This window comes from Passer montanus, unplaced genomic scaffold (genome assembly GCF_014805655.1).
Source record: "Passer montanus isolate IOZ18808 unplaced genomic scaffold, ASM1480565v1 scaffold15, whole genome shotgun sequence".
Classification (NCBI taxonomy): domain Eukaryota; kingdom Metazoa; phylum Chordata; class Aves; order Passeriformes; family Passeridae; genus Passer; species Passer montanus.
The window spans coordinates 2,775,601-2,789,217 of NW_024362051.1; the positions used below are offsets into that span (position 1 = coordinate 2,775,601).

Here is a 13,617-nt window from a genome sequence, read left to right on the forward strand (position 1 = left end):
GACTGTAAATTGCTTTTCAGTATGGAGTTCAGGGAGGAAGAAGAGTTGGTTAAATCTCGTATGCAAGTAGATTTATGCTAGAGGAACATTTCTGAATAACTTGTTCATATTACCAGTACTAAAACTGAAAAAAATTTGAGCAGCAGTATAAATAACAGCATTAATATCAGTCCTTCATAAAAAAAAAGGCTTGTTTTGACACTTAAGTAAACCAACATCAATGATATAAAGGTATTCCCCCAGGCATCATTGAGCAGCAGTATAAATAACAGCGTTAATATCAGTCCTTCATAAAAAAAAGCTTGTTTTGACACTTAAGTAAACCAACATCAATGATATAAAGGTATTCCCCCAGGCATCTACACTTTCATCTGAAAAATAAAGACTTCATCCAAAGCCAGTGAAATTAAATAGATTATTTCTCTGAAATGTTTTTTTTGATTATGGCATTAAATGGGAATATCAATGAAGAAGCATGTGTTTTACCTCAGAAAACTAAATTAATACAGCTAAAAAGAGGAATTTTTTTCTTATTGGTGGTTTCCAGTATATAACTGCTAAACTGCTTTTACTCAACTCATAGGAAAAAGAATAGCATTATTTTAGACAGGAGAGAACATAAAGGGAAGATAAGCTCTAAGTAATCAATATGGTCACAACACTCCTAGCAGCTTCTTTTCTTTCCATTGTTCTTGTGTCAGACACCTTCTGACATGCTAACAATGGTTCTTGGTTACAATGTAGGGGAAAAATCCCTTATTCAGAGCTGCATATATTACTGTGTAATGTAATATCTTGGTAGAGGAGGAGAAATTAGGACTTGGATTTTCACTGAAGATTTAGGTAGCTAGGTGACAAAATTCCATTATGAAAAGGAAGGGGATTATCCCTCTACATGTCTGTGCACATGCCACCAACACAGCCTCCCACTGGTGTCTTGCATGAAGTGTGTGCTCCTGGTTTTTAGCTTCAGCACTTCCAACTGGAGCCATGAGCAGAGACTTCTGAAGGTCACTGCCAGCCCTGGATGACAGAGGAAGTGCTGTTCTGTGATGCTCAGAAGGGTTCCAACTATTATGTGCTGTGTAGTTTGCTGCAGACCTGGAAATATTTCAGTTTTTCCAGCACAGCAGTTGACTTTTTCAAAGATGTCTGGCTGCTTACTTGAATTAAAGTGAACTTTACAGAATATCACTGAAAGCACCATAAACCAGCAGATTTATTTGGATCTTAGCCTATTGAATGCTAGCTGATCTCTCTAAATCTCAGCACTTTTACAGTTGCCTAATAGCATAGCATAGGCATAGCACCAACAAAGAAGATTGTACACTTGAACTATTCTATTTAACTAATAAAACAAAGGAAATTAGCAAAGCCTAATTAGCTCTGATCTTACTTGAGGTAAGAGAAGGCAATGAGAAGCTCTTATTTCGAATGTGGAATATTGACCGGGTGGTTTTACAGCACAGCTGATGACATCATTACTCTCTCCAGATAAACCTCTCAGTATTGCCACATTAATGAGCCACAGGATGAAGATGCTCCTTTGAGCTCCATGGAAAGATCAATATAGAGAAGAGATGCTATGCAGGCTCTTTGGTTCATTTGTGGAGAACCAGTCAATTGACTTAAGAATGAGACTCCAACTTTGACAAAGGAGCCTCATACAACCTTCAGAAGCATCATAAACACTGCAAGAATTGCACATTTATCACGCAAACTATTCTGGATATGTAACGTCAGAAATTATGAAAAGAGAGACAACTGCTTGCAAATCTTTCTTTTTAAGCTGTGTCGCCTAGAACAACCTAATGTGAAGTCTTCACTGCTAAAAATTTGCTGTGTTTCACTATAATGATAAAAGTGAATATATTAATGCTTCAGAGCTGTTAAAGAGTCTCTTAGCATTTCACAATTATAGTGGTAAAATCTTGGGAAGAAATGGCCTAGAGGAATTACTGTGGATGTAGTTTTCTCTGTTGCAAGGAGTCTTCCAAGAAAAGTATTTTAGATATTTTATTCTCACTCTCCTCATACAACCATGTGTGCATCTTAAATCAATGTTTATTTTCTGTAGTAAAGAAAGCTGTGATTCTATCCTAATAAATGACACAACAGATGTAAGAAGAAGCAAATAAATAAAATGACTCAACAGACAACTCTGTTGACCTGAAATGGATGCAGGACTAGTGATGGTAAGAGATGAGGGATTCTACTGGCAAGAACTGGCCTCATTTTGTAGTCACCCCACCACTGTGGAACACTCAAAAAAAACTAGGATACACTGCATGCTGGTTCTTATCATCAATAATGGGCAACAAATGAAAATGTTCTATTTTATTTATTTTGTAGCCTTTCAAAACTACAAAAACAGACATTAAAAAAAAACCAAAAACAAAAACACAAAAACAACAAAAACCCCAAAAAGCCTCAGAAGGGATTTACAGGATTTATACACATAGTTCCTCAATAATCCCTGCCCTGAAATGATTAAAATGTAACACAACAAAATCAATGGGATTATTCAGCCAGCTCGCCCTCCCCCAAATCAAACAGTTCCAGTTTACAGCCATGAAGAAACTGCCCCAGGTGAGTCTGCCAAATGACTCTGAGCCCCTGCCTCCCTTCAGTGTGCATTCCCAATGCCTTCCTCTCTCCCATGGCCCCATGAGCTCCCCGGGCAAAGCTGAATTCAGCCTGCTGCCCACCATCTTCAGTGTGCTGGACAGAAGAGCTGTGTTTGCTGGGACACAGCACCAGCAGTAACACCATTCAGATCCATCATTTCTACAATTCTCTGATAATAAAAGATAATAAAAAACTAAAGAGCAGTTTAAAACCAGGCTGAAACAAAGTCAGTTTAACCAACTGTAACCACATTCAGAAAATGAGGATATTTCACTGGAATCTTTTGGAGTAAACAGAGTTGATCCTGCTTATCACAGATTTTGTTTTGTATCCTTTCTGAGGCTATAGAAAAGGTTTATTGTTAAATTGTTATGGTTTTTATTCTCATTAATCTACCCTCATTTGCTTTTTCCAAGTGCAGTAATGCTTTTGATTTGAAGAGTCACATTGAAATGCCACGATCCCAAGGACTGAATGGAGAAAATTTAAGCACAGGCCAACGTCTCGCTGGGATTTGCAGAACCTTCTGTAAAGTAAATAAGGCCCTTGTGGCTTATCAGTCATTGGTGTGCTCAGCTCCCTAAAGTAAGAGAATTGAGGGGATTAGTTAGAGGAGAAATGAAATGTACCTAATTAATCCCCCAGATCCCTGCAGATTATATGGCATGTTTGGAACAGCAGGAAATTGTGACTGAAATTAAAAATACATACCTACAGCAGTGATACTGAGAAATGCAGCCTTTTCTCCTACTACCACAATATCAGTGATATATTAATAAAGTCTATTACATTACACAGGTTTTTAATAATTTTCTAACATTTTCCTGTCACACTTTTTTTTAAGCACATGGTAAAAAAAAAATTACGGCAGTTTCAATTTGTCAAAGTCTGAAATTAATTTTATATTTCAGTTCCTCATTCTAACCCACTTTGGAAGAAGTGCTTCAGTTGCCTCTACATAATCTTTCTTCATAGTGGGGAAGAAAAAAATTCTGTTTATAGAGTATATGATAAAACTTCAAAACTTATCTTCAGGAGAAGATTACAGAAATATTTCTCTGAATTCATGCCAATGTCTTCAGAATTCTGCTATTGTTTATCTTTTTAAACTGCATAGATTGAAACTAATAATAATGTTTCTGCAGGTCCAGTCACTTTTATAGGAAGTGATTCTTCCTGTGGCAATTACAGATTCCCTATGTTTTCCTCCCATGGAGTATAAATAAATATCTTTCCGTGTTTGTCCATTCTTTTCTCTGGTCCTCTCACATGCTCTCATCCATGGAATTGAATACCCACTAGCGCTGAAATTAACTTTTCTGTGGGAGCTGTGGAATGGCACTGTCAGTAGGCAGAAATATTTCTAAGTAGAATTTCGAAGGGGTCTTAACAAAAGAGGGGCTGAAGAAGAACATTTGCATTCCCCTCACTGCCAAACTACAGGACAAGGAGAAAGGACTGAGAATGTAAAAACAGCTCTGGGAAACATTCGGAGAAATAGCCATAGATAGACAGGAAATCAAGTACTTTTTCATGGAAAAGTGATCTGAACTGACCACAGGGAAGGACAGACAGGAATTCAACAAAACCACCACTGTGTGAAAACACTCAGCTACATCAGTTCCCATAAGACAAAATGACTCAATTTGCAACCCATCAATCATTTGCCATAATAAGGGGAGTAAATACATCATCATAGATGGCTGTCATGTGTGTTCTACTTCCAAAATAAATATCCAGGGATTCCTCCATTATTCTTTTCCATAAAACAGATAATTGTAAAATAAAAAATTGGTTGTATTACAGCATTTCAGTGTGAGCAGGAACCCATTGTTTTCTGACTTTATTTCAACAGCATTAAGTCTAATTTAAAAAAAACAAAAAACAAAAAACAAAAAAACCTAGTTGAGTAATTGTGGATGTCTCTGCCACATTTCATTAACCCAACTCTACCTATCAATGACTTCATAAGAGCCACTGACTGACAAATAATTTCACAAAGAGACTGCAAATTAGCACTATCAATTATCTTCACCTGCAGATTTCTGGACTCTATATTTTAGAACAATATCACATTATGACCTAAACATTTAAAAATATCTAAAAATGTACAATAAGCTTCTAATATTTTGCATCTCAACTAAAGCTTGCTGTGATGTAGAAAGGTATCTAAGACATTTTTAATAAGATTATGAAGTATTTGATTACAAACATCAAAAAATACAGAAAACACACAGAATTAAAAATCCTTTCCTAGTTTCCTTTCTCTAGCATCATGACAATTCATTAGTTTCAATTCCTTGAAGCTCATGCACACATTATCTCCATTTTTGAGAAATACAGAATTACTTAATTTTTTCCCAGTTTGATTCCTGAATTAACTTTAAAATAATCTGTGTCACATTAATTTAAAACTGTCAGATGCTAGCAGATTTCATGTGCTACTCATAATTTTAACTCCTGGAATATCTAAAATTAATTTGTAATCCAAAATGAAAGCCAAAGCATCTCAAAAATCTCAAGAAATTTAGGTATCATACTTAAGCCTGAAAAACAGAAAGGGAAAGGTTGTGGGATCCTGCCTACAACCACTTGCCAGACAGAAATCTTAAAAGATTTATCCATTGTGAGAAATGGAGTTACCAGTGGAGTGCCTCAGAAATGGGATTCTCAGGTTTGGTTCTTTAGTTTGGGTTGAAGCTTGAACTGTATGCTGTAATTCAGCTCCTTCTGGGTCCTGCCTTTCGTTCACCTTCATTTCAGTCTCTTGAAGCCAGTGCTGTTCACAAAACAGGCCAGCCCACAATTTCATACACCTCTAGATCCCCTCAATCAAGTGTTGGCAGAAACTTGCTTAAGCATCTGCTTAGCTCTCATAAAGCACCTGAAGACACACCAGGCTGAGCCAACCATCTCCTGCAAATCTGCATAATAATTTCACAGTGCAAATGTTTCCAAAGGGAAATATATGTAGTATGACCAAAGTATTATGCAAATGTTGTTTTTACAGTGATTTAGCCCTGCCATAATATCTTATGCTGTTATACAAGCAGTGCATTAAGCCATGTCATTGCTGACAAAAGCAGGCAGGAGCTGGACCAGATATCCTGCAGCCTCAGCCTGAATGTATGGATGCCTTGGGGGCACACTACCTATTAATTTAAAATTCTGAAACTAATTATGTATGTCAGGGTGACCTCTTTCTAATCTACATTCATCACAGAACACAAGCCTTCTGTCTCTGTTGTTCCCATAATAAAATAGCTGCTGATAGACTTATATAATTGACTGTATCTGAAGTGGACTCCTACCATGGTGCTACATTCAAATTGTATGTAATCCCAGCTGAATAAAGATAAGCAAAAAATAATCCATCTATCTCAAGTAATTAACTTCTAAGGTTACATAGTAACATTGGAAAAAAATTATTACCCGTGATCTTAAAAACAACATAACAGAGCACATAGAAGTCACATTCATTGCTGAGCAACCAAGAAATTATTTGCAACATTTAAAATGCATGTAGCATAGTACACAGTCATTTCTATTTATTTATTCCACAAATATCTTGATATGTTCAAGACTCACTGATGAAATACACACCTATAGACCCCTCAGTCTGACACTGGGGTTTTTAGAGATGCCTAAAAGAATTAAGTAGCCAATTATCACTGATTTCTAAAGGAAACAATATCTAAATCTCATTGAATTTTAAAGAAAACAAAGGATCAAACATAGCAGAGCTTTCATCCTCTGCTGGACATCTATCCAGACTACAATAGAAATGAAAAAAGAGGTGCTGTTGCCTTCTCCTCCAGCCTACCTTGGAGAATTCCTCAGTCACATTGCTTTAAGAGAAATCAGACTACAGCCCAGTTTAGAATACTAACAAAATCAAATCCCAACAACCTTAATTTCTCTTTTCTTTGGCACTGTGGCTTCAGTGAGGCTGGTGACTGAGGAAATTCCAAATGACTTGGAAATCTTTTAGACAGTGGTTCTGAGACCATTGAGATCTGTAGACCTGCTCACTTTTGGGAGCAGTCCCACAATCTCAAGCCAAGTTACTCAAACACATAACAGTCTTTATAGGATCATGTTTCTTCTGAAGATCTTTAAATCCAAAATGGTTGCACTGTATTGCATGTGTGAACGGCGAAATGAAATTGAAAGGTCATCATTAAAGGGAAACAGATCTCTGAAATATTCTGGCTCAACAAGCACACAACCTCTCTCTCCTCTAAGCTGCACTAGAGGCAGAGGGACAGAATGTAAAAGCAATCTAAAAAGCTAACATTGTAATAATGTGAGGGGACATAACAGATACATCTTTTTTGAAGCATGTTCAATTTCTAGTGGTGAGGAACAGAGAGCTTAGTGAGGCAAAAATTCATCTGTTTTTCCTCTTAGAAAGCAATTATGAGTACAGCTACACTACAGAAAACTGGAATAACACATTAAAAGATGTGAACGAGATCCAGCTTAAAAGTCAAAAGTACATTTATATTTGGAAATTAATATTAACTTCCTTACCAGGATTGCATCAGATGTCCTAAAATCACAAAAGCAGCAGTCTGTTCTGTATAAATGAGCTGAAATGAGGAAAATAGATAGTAAATGCATTAATTGATCTGCGTGACAGTGTACCATAAATATTTGATTTAATCAGTAACAAACATTAATTTAACACTTAATCATCAGTTTAAAAAATTAGCATTTTTAATAAACAGGTCAGTGTGAGCTCCAATGCACATATCTGAGCTGAGAATGAAAAAGAGTTACACACCTGAACCAATCCAAAGCTTTCACACAGGTGTGTATCTTATTTATCAAATCAGCTCTGCTTGGCAATAACATTACTCAGTTTCTCTTGCAGCCCAATTTCCCCAATATTTATTTATGCTAATAATGAAATATTAAGAGGTTTTTATTCACTGGAATGCATTCATTTGCACTGTGGAGTGCTCCATTAGAATCCATCTCCTCTGGAAATGATGGACACTCTACTTTCAAATGCTCCATGCTTTTCTAAAAGAGGCACTTGAGACCAATAGGTTATTTGGCTCCAGTGAAATGTAGCTGAAGCTGTATGGATCTTTCACAGAGCACACTGCAACATGCACCAGCCAGCTGTGGGGAATCCAGGTCACAGCTGTGAAAGAACTCCCAGAGGCCTAAGGACCTATGTACAGCACTTCAGGTAAAGATTTTGACCTCATCTTCTCCACTAGATGCACACATGTCCTTTCCACATAAAGCTTTCCCCTGGATAAATTTTGTACGTGGGACAATGTACAAGCACATGTCACCTTATGCACTGCTGGCAGGATCCAAACACCACAGTGACAGATGCAGTGAAAGGGTTGGGACAGAACAAAACCCACAGCCAGAACATTTTCCTATAGTCCTTAAAACCTGACAAAACACTGCTTTACAACTGAAGTTACTTTTCATGCAGTTTAGCTGCCTATTTCACCCATTTGAAATGTCACTCACTAACATCCTAAGAAAACATGAACCCATTATATTCACTGAAAAACTCACGTGAACTTTACTGAATGCAAAGCTGAGCTCCTGTAACAATGCTACTACATGGGACTAGTGAATCTGGGCTTACAAAATTCCCTACTAAGCTTCAGAAGAAAACATAAAAGACAAATTACTCTGCCAAAGACTGGTATTATGCCCTCCCTGAAAAGAGGTTCTCTGTAGAAGCCACTTTTGATATTTCATATTTAGTGGTCTCTCCAAAGTCAAAAAACGTACCATTTCAGGAAACATTCACAAAAAATCAAGTACTACAATAACTGAGAAAATACTTCTTCAAAAGACCAGCCAGCTTATCTAATACTTTCTGTTTATATTCTTTGTGTTCTTACTACAGCTTCTGCAAAAGATGGCATTTCTTTGTGAGATTGAAGTACTTTATTTTTTAGACTTCCTACGTGCAAACAGCCTTTTCTCTAGGAACAGTTTTACCTTCTTTGTGTGTCTGTTTGCTAGCAGCAGGATGTATGTATGTGTGTAAACAACATAAAAATTTCCAATTAGAACAACACATTTTCACTTCTTTGGTTATTGACAAAAAACATTTCTAAGGAAAAATGCAAACAAGTGTTGCATTTTTCTGTGAGGGGTTTTTCATGTAATGGCTAAAGAGCAGAACCACTCAAATCTTACAGACCTTTAAGATGTGCATCTCCAGAACTGAAATTGTGTTCTCACATTAGGGAACTTGGCTAGCAATCAAGAAGCTGAAATTCCAGACTGCAACATATTCACAAATCACAAGAGACTACCCTACAGTCTACTGTCTGTCATTTGGACATCAGTGTCCTTACTGAAGCTCTCAGGCATTTTCTGATACACCAGACAGATTCTAGTGTATAAACAACCTTATTACAACAATAATAGGTTGGCTCCCTTCTCGAGAACAACAGTTGTGAAATATAAAATTCATTATTTACCCAACAGGAATGTTGTTAGCACACAATATTTTTACTTTTATTATCAACCTGCTTGCTTCTATGTTAACAATTCTGGTGTAATGTAAGTGATGTCCCTATTAGAGTGGTAAATCATCTTTTCACCAATACAGCAAGAAAGCCATCAATATGAAAATTGCTTATTCAGAGTCACCTTAGGTAATGTACTTATCATTATATCTAGGGCTTAATCTTAACCTGTGTGTTGAGCAACCTGTGAAGCAGCAGCTTCCAGAGGTATCATCATCCTAATGTTCCCTTAGTGGCTTTTATTATACTTTTGTGAAGAGTTTTAAATTATTTTTAATACTGCACAAAGTCCACTTTCTTTTCCAGTTCATGTCTCTATTTTACAGACACGATGTTGCATTTAGGAAACCCCAAAGTGCACCTTTCTCTCATTGCAAGTAAGATTTGGGAATGAAAGTCACCTTGAAACTTGCTAGAATTTGAAGTCCCAAGTAATCTAAATCATTTTTACATCCCTTTTTTTAAAACTGAACACATTTAGCATCTGTGCTCAGCACAGCATTCAATGAAGGACACCTGTTGGCAACCTGAGAGTCTCTCTTAACAGTAATTAACTTCCAATTCTCAACATTACATTTCAGCAATGTTCTCTCTAGGTGTTCCATGACATCTGATAGCTCTGTAATTCCCTTCCAAAACCAATGCCTCATTCCTTCCACAGAAACAGTCTTACAGTTTTGGGGCTCTGAAATGTGAATACATGGAATTAATAGAATGAACTCTTCACTGAATGTCTCTTGATCTCAGAATACTTACATATTTTTCCAGCATATATTAGTACAGAGTAGGCAATGGGTCTAAATCAGCAAACTTCCTTTAGTATAAAGAAGGATTCTTTTGTTGACCTACTTTATAACATGAGATCATATCTATTCTGATAAGAATTTTCTCCCAGTTATCACTACTCTTGGGGAAAGAGATGGTAAGTCACAACTTTATCACCCACTGCATGACAAGAAGGCACTCCTGAATCTTTCAGAAGCTTGCTCTGGTTCAGAAGGCAAGATTTTAATGTGGGCTATGGCAGTGACAGCACCCCTGCACTGCAGACAGGACTAACTAGACTTTACTGTATGTCCACCAGACTACCCAGCGCTTCTTTGTTCTCAAAGCTTTCAGTTTTCTTCTTATTATTCTCTGTTCTCACTAACATAATGCCCAATAACATCTTAAATGAGATTTGCACTGACTTCCAAAGCAGTGAGAAGTAAAAAATAAACATACTGAAATAATAAAGTGCCAAGCACTGTCACCATCAAGTATTTGCATTATATTGGACTTTTTAGAAAAGAGAGTCACCCACAGAAAATGAAGCTTCTGAACAAACCTCTGTATACCACTGACCTGTTGTGATTAGAATTCACTGCTGAGTCTGTGCACTTATTTCTTAGGACTTTGTCCTGAAGTTCAAAGTTCCATTTCTTGGCACAAACCTTAAGAGCATTCAGAAGTGGTTACAAAGCTGTGTCAGTCCCTTTATCCATCCCATTGATGATAAATCAGAAAGCTACAAGTCACTTTCAAACTGTCACAAGAAGTCCAACTGCTGTTAAAGAATTTTCTATAGCACCTCTCTACAGCACTGGCACTTCTTTTGTGCAAACTTCTTAACTAACTGAAGCTAGGAAGTGCATAACTACCTTTTTCTCCATTAGGAAGTGACTGATGATTCCTGAAAAAAATCATTGTTACAGCCCTTGACAGAAAATAACAAAATGGGGATTTTGTCTTTCTGTTAGAATAGACAGTTCTTTACAAGTTCTCAAGTAACTTCATTTAAACACTTTCAAGTGGGAATCTTTTCATCTCCTACAGGCAAAGACCATTCCTACCTTTTTTTTTCAGTGTCAGAGGAAGGGCTTTCCACATGGCTACTTTCTGGCAGTCAGGGATAACTCTGGGTTTGTCAGTGATGACTGCACAGCCTTGCAGAACAGAACAGCTAATCCTGAGTTATGACTGATCCAGCTCCATCCACAACTCACACCTCCTCCCGTAATACAGAACCAATGCCATGCTCAATGCATGCTTATGGTTTTCTCACTGAAGACTGTGGACTGATACTTAAAGTTGTGCTAAATTTGAACTGTTTGGCAGAAACCAGCCTCACCCAAAGTCTGTCCTCACTTCTGCTTAGTCATTAACTTATTCACTATCAGTCAAAACAGCAGCTCATGGAGATCACACTTTTCCAGGAAGAAGTGATGGGAAAAGACATGTCACTACTGATGCTGTAATAAATCTGCTGTTTATGGGCTCAGAACCTTCAGAAGTACCTGTGTGTTTCACAGTGATTACACAGGGAGCTGTAGATCCCCATGGGTGTGTACAGGGAGCTGCTTTGCTATTGGGATTTTGTCATTTCAGCTTGACTGTGCACCCCAGCCTTTCAGTCCAGCTGTACCTTTACACTGTAGGAGATGGCACCAATAACATCTGCTTCTACACATTCACAAATAAAAGAAATACCAATACTCAGAAAAAATTTAAAATCCTAGTATCACTAACAAGTTATACAGAGGATTTCTCACATGTTGTAGGCAACCTGTACACTAATAAATTATACTACATATGATACTTTCTAAAGTTGAATATTCTGCTGTAGGGGCTTTGTGTGAGAGCTAGTTACAATTTTTCCTTTCTTCCAAGACAGAGTGAGCCATTAAAAAAATAATTTCTTGAGCTAATTTAAAATTATTTGAGTAGACTTACAAGTTCACTGGCAGTAATTTTTCTTTCTTTAAATAATTTTATTAGTAAGATTCTGCCAGACAATGTATTTTTTCTTATGATCCATTATTTGTAATTCTGGGTGGACCACATTATAAATGTAGCAATAATCACACATTCAGTATAGCCTGCTCTCACAATATAATGCAGGTAGGAGCACAGGAAAATAGGTCACAAGAGCTTACTGATGTGCAGCTGTCAAACCTTTTATTCATCTCAAGGTTTGGTGGTTTCTGGACAAATGCACTATGATTGAAATCCCACTGCAGAAGTAAAGCTTTCAAGGTGAAATAGTATTTCATTTTCATTATCATGAAAGAGAAGAAGAAATGTCTGCAGTAGCAGAATACCACAGCAATATGTTAAGACTGGCAATTGCAACACTGTTAAGTGTAAATAGAATGGTGTTCACAGCTGTCTTTTCCTTTCCCCTGATCCCTATTTCTTTCCTTTTCTTTCTCTGCACTCTTCCAGTAAACAGAAGTTATAAACAAGAAATGCTGCACCAAAAAGAAGTGCTTTTGAGACATTATTCACAATATCACTGCCTACTCTGGAAAGAAAAAGCGACCACTTTTCTCAGGCACTTTACAAAGAAAGGTAGAAAATGGCAAAATAACCTTATTGCTACATATTAAGCAAAACAATATTTTTACATATTAAAGAACAAAATTGAACATTTTGTCTGGTGATAGAAATCAACTCTCTCCTGGAAGAAGGCTGCCCTCTGTCCTTAAACCTATGAATTTGTCACAACACCTTTCCCAGTACTGTTTTCCAAACACAAAAAGCAGCACTGAGTCTCTAGTGCAGCAGGACTCTCATGCCAACCCTCTGTCCTTTCCCTGTGGGTTAGCAGGAGCCTCTGGAGCTGTCAGGAGCAGCACTGCCAGGCAATACTTATTCCACTGCCACATCTACCCATCAGGGCTCTGTACTGCAGCAGCCAAACAATGAGTGGGGTGAAAATAACCAGCCAGTGCCAGCACTGCCCAGAGCAAAGTGGGGATGGTCATGGAGTGAACCACACAACTGATGTAGGCTCTGAAGGAAGGATTTTAATTACTTGTAAAAAAGATAAGATATGGCCATGTAGGAGGGATCAACAACCATTTTCATCCAATTTTTTGGACTAGGAACAGAAGAGGCAATGCAAAGGGCAGCACGTTTAGGTGAAAATCCTTCTCAGGGATGATGCCCCCCATCCAGCTCTAATGGGAGCAGGTCAAGCACTACACAGGGCAGGCACAGCAAGCCTGTGCCAGCTGATGTCAGGGTCACATAGACGTCCCCACTTCATTAAGCAGGAAAGAGTTTATTTAGTAGTACAGAGTGTGGCCTCGAGGATCTCTGACCAGAAGCCACCCTGGCCATCTGCAGTCAGACACAAGTGGCTTTCTGGCATAGGCTTCCCTGCTATGCCTGCCCAGCAGCAAAAAAAGGGCTGTTGGCACTGCCAAAACAGCTTGAAAGAAGCCTGTAACCAAGGTGGAGCAAAGACCTGATTGCAGCCAGCTTACTTAGGTTTTGTTAATTCACTTTCACTCAGCAGTGTAATTTTTTCCTCTGTCTTTACCACATCCAAATTTATTTTTGCACATTCTACTCATTGGGTGAGTTTGGCATCTCACTAGAGACAGGAAGAGAACAGCAAGGAGGGCAGTGCTGCACCAACCTCAACACAGGGCTCCAGCATGAGAAACTGTTCAAAACAGTGCACAAAAGCCTGGGAGCATGTGAACTT

At 37.8% G+C, this 13,617-nt stretch overlaps 1 long non-coding RNA gene across 1 annotated transcript in view; it reads right to left on the bottom strand.

The window, feature by feature from the left end:
• Positions 1-2,435: 2,435 nt before the first annotated feature.
• The window catches only part of LOC120498664, a 65,330-nt gene continuing 54,148 nt past the window's right edge, over positions 2,436-13,617 (bottom strand). The window contains exons 2-3 of the long non-coding RNA XR_005626703.1: positions 7,162-7,220; positions 2,436-3,208 (exon numbers count right to left, since the gene is read on the bottom strand). This is a non-coding gene — a long non-coding RNA (uncharacterized LOC120498664). The remainder of the gene's footprint in view (positions 3,209-7,161; positions 7,221-13,617) is intronic.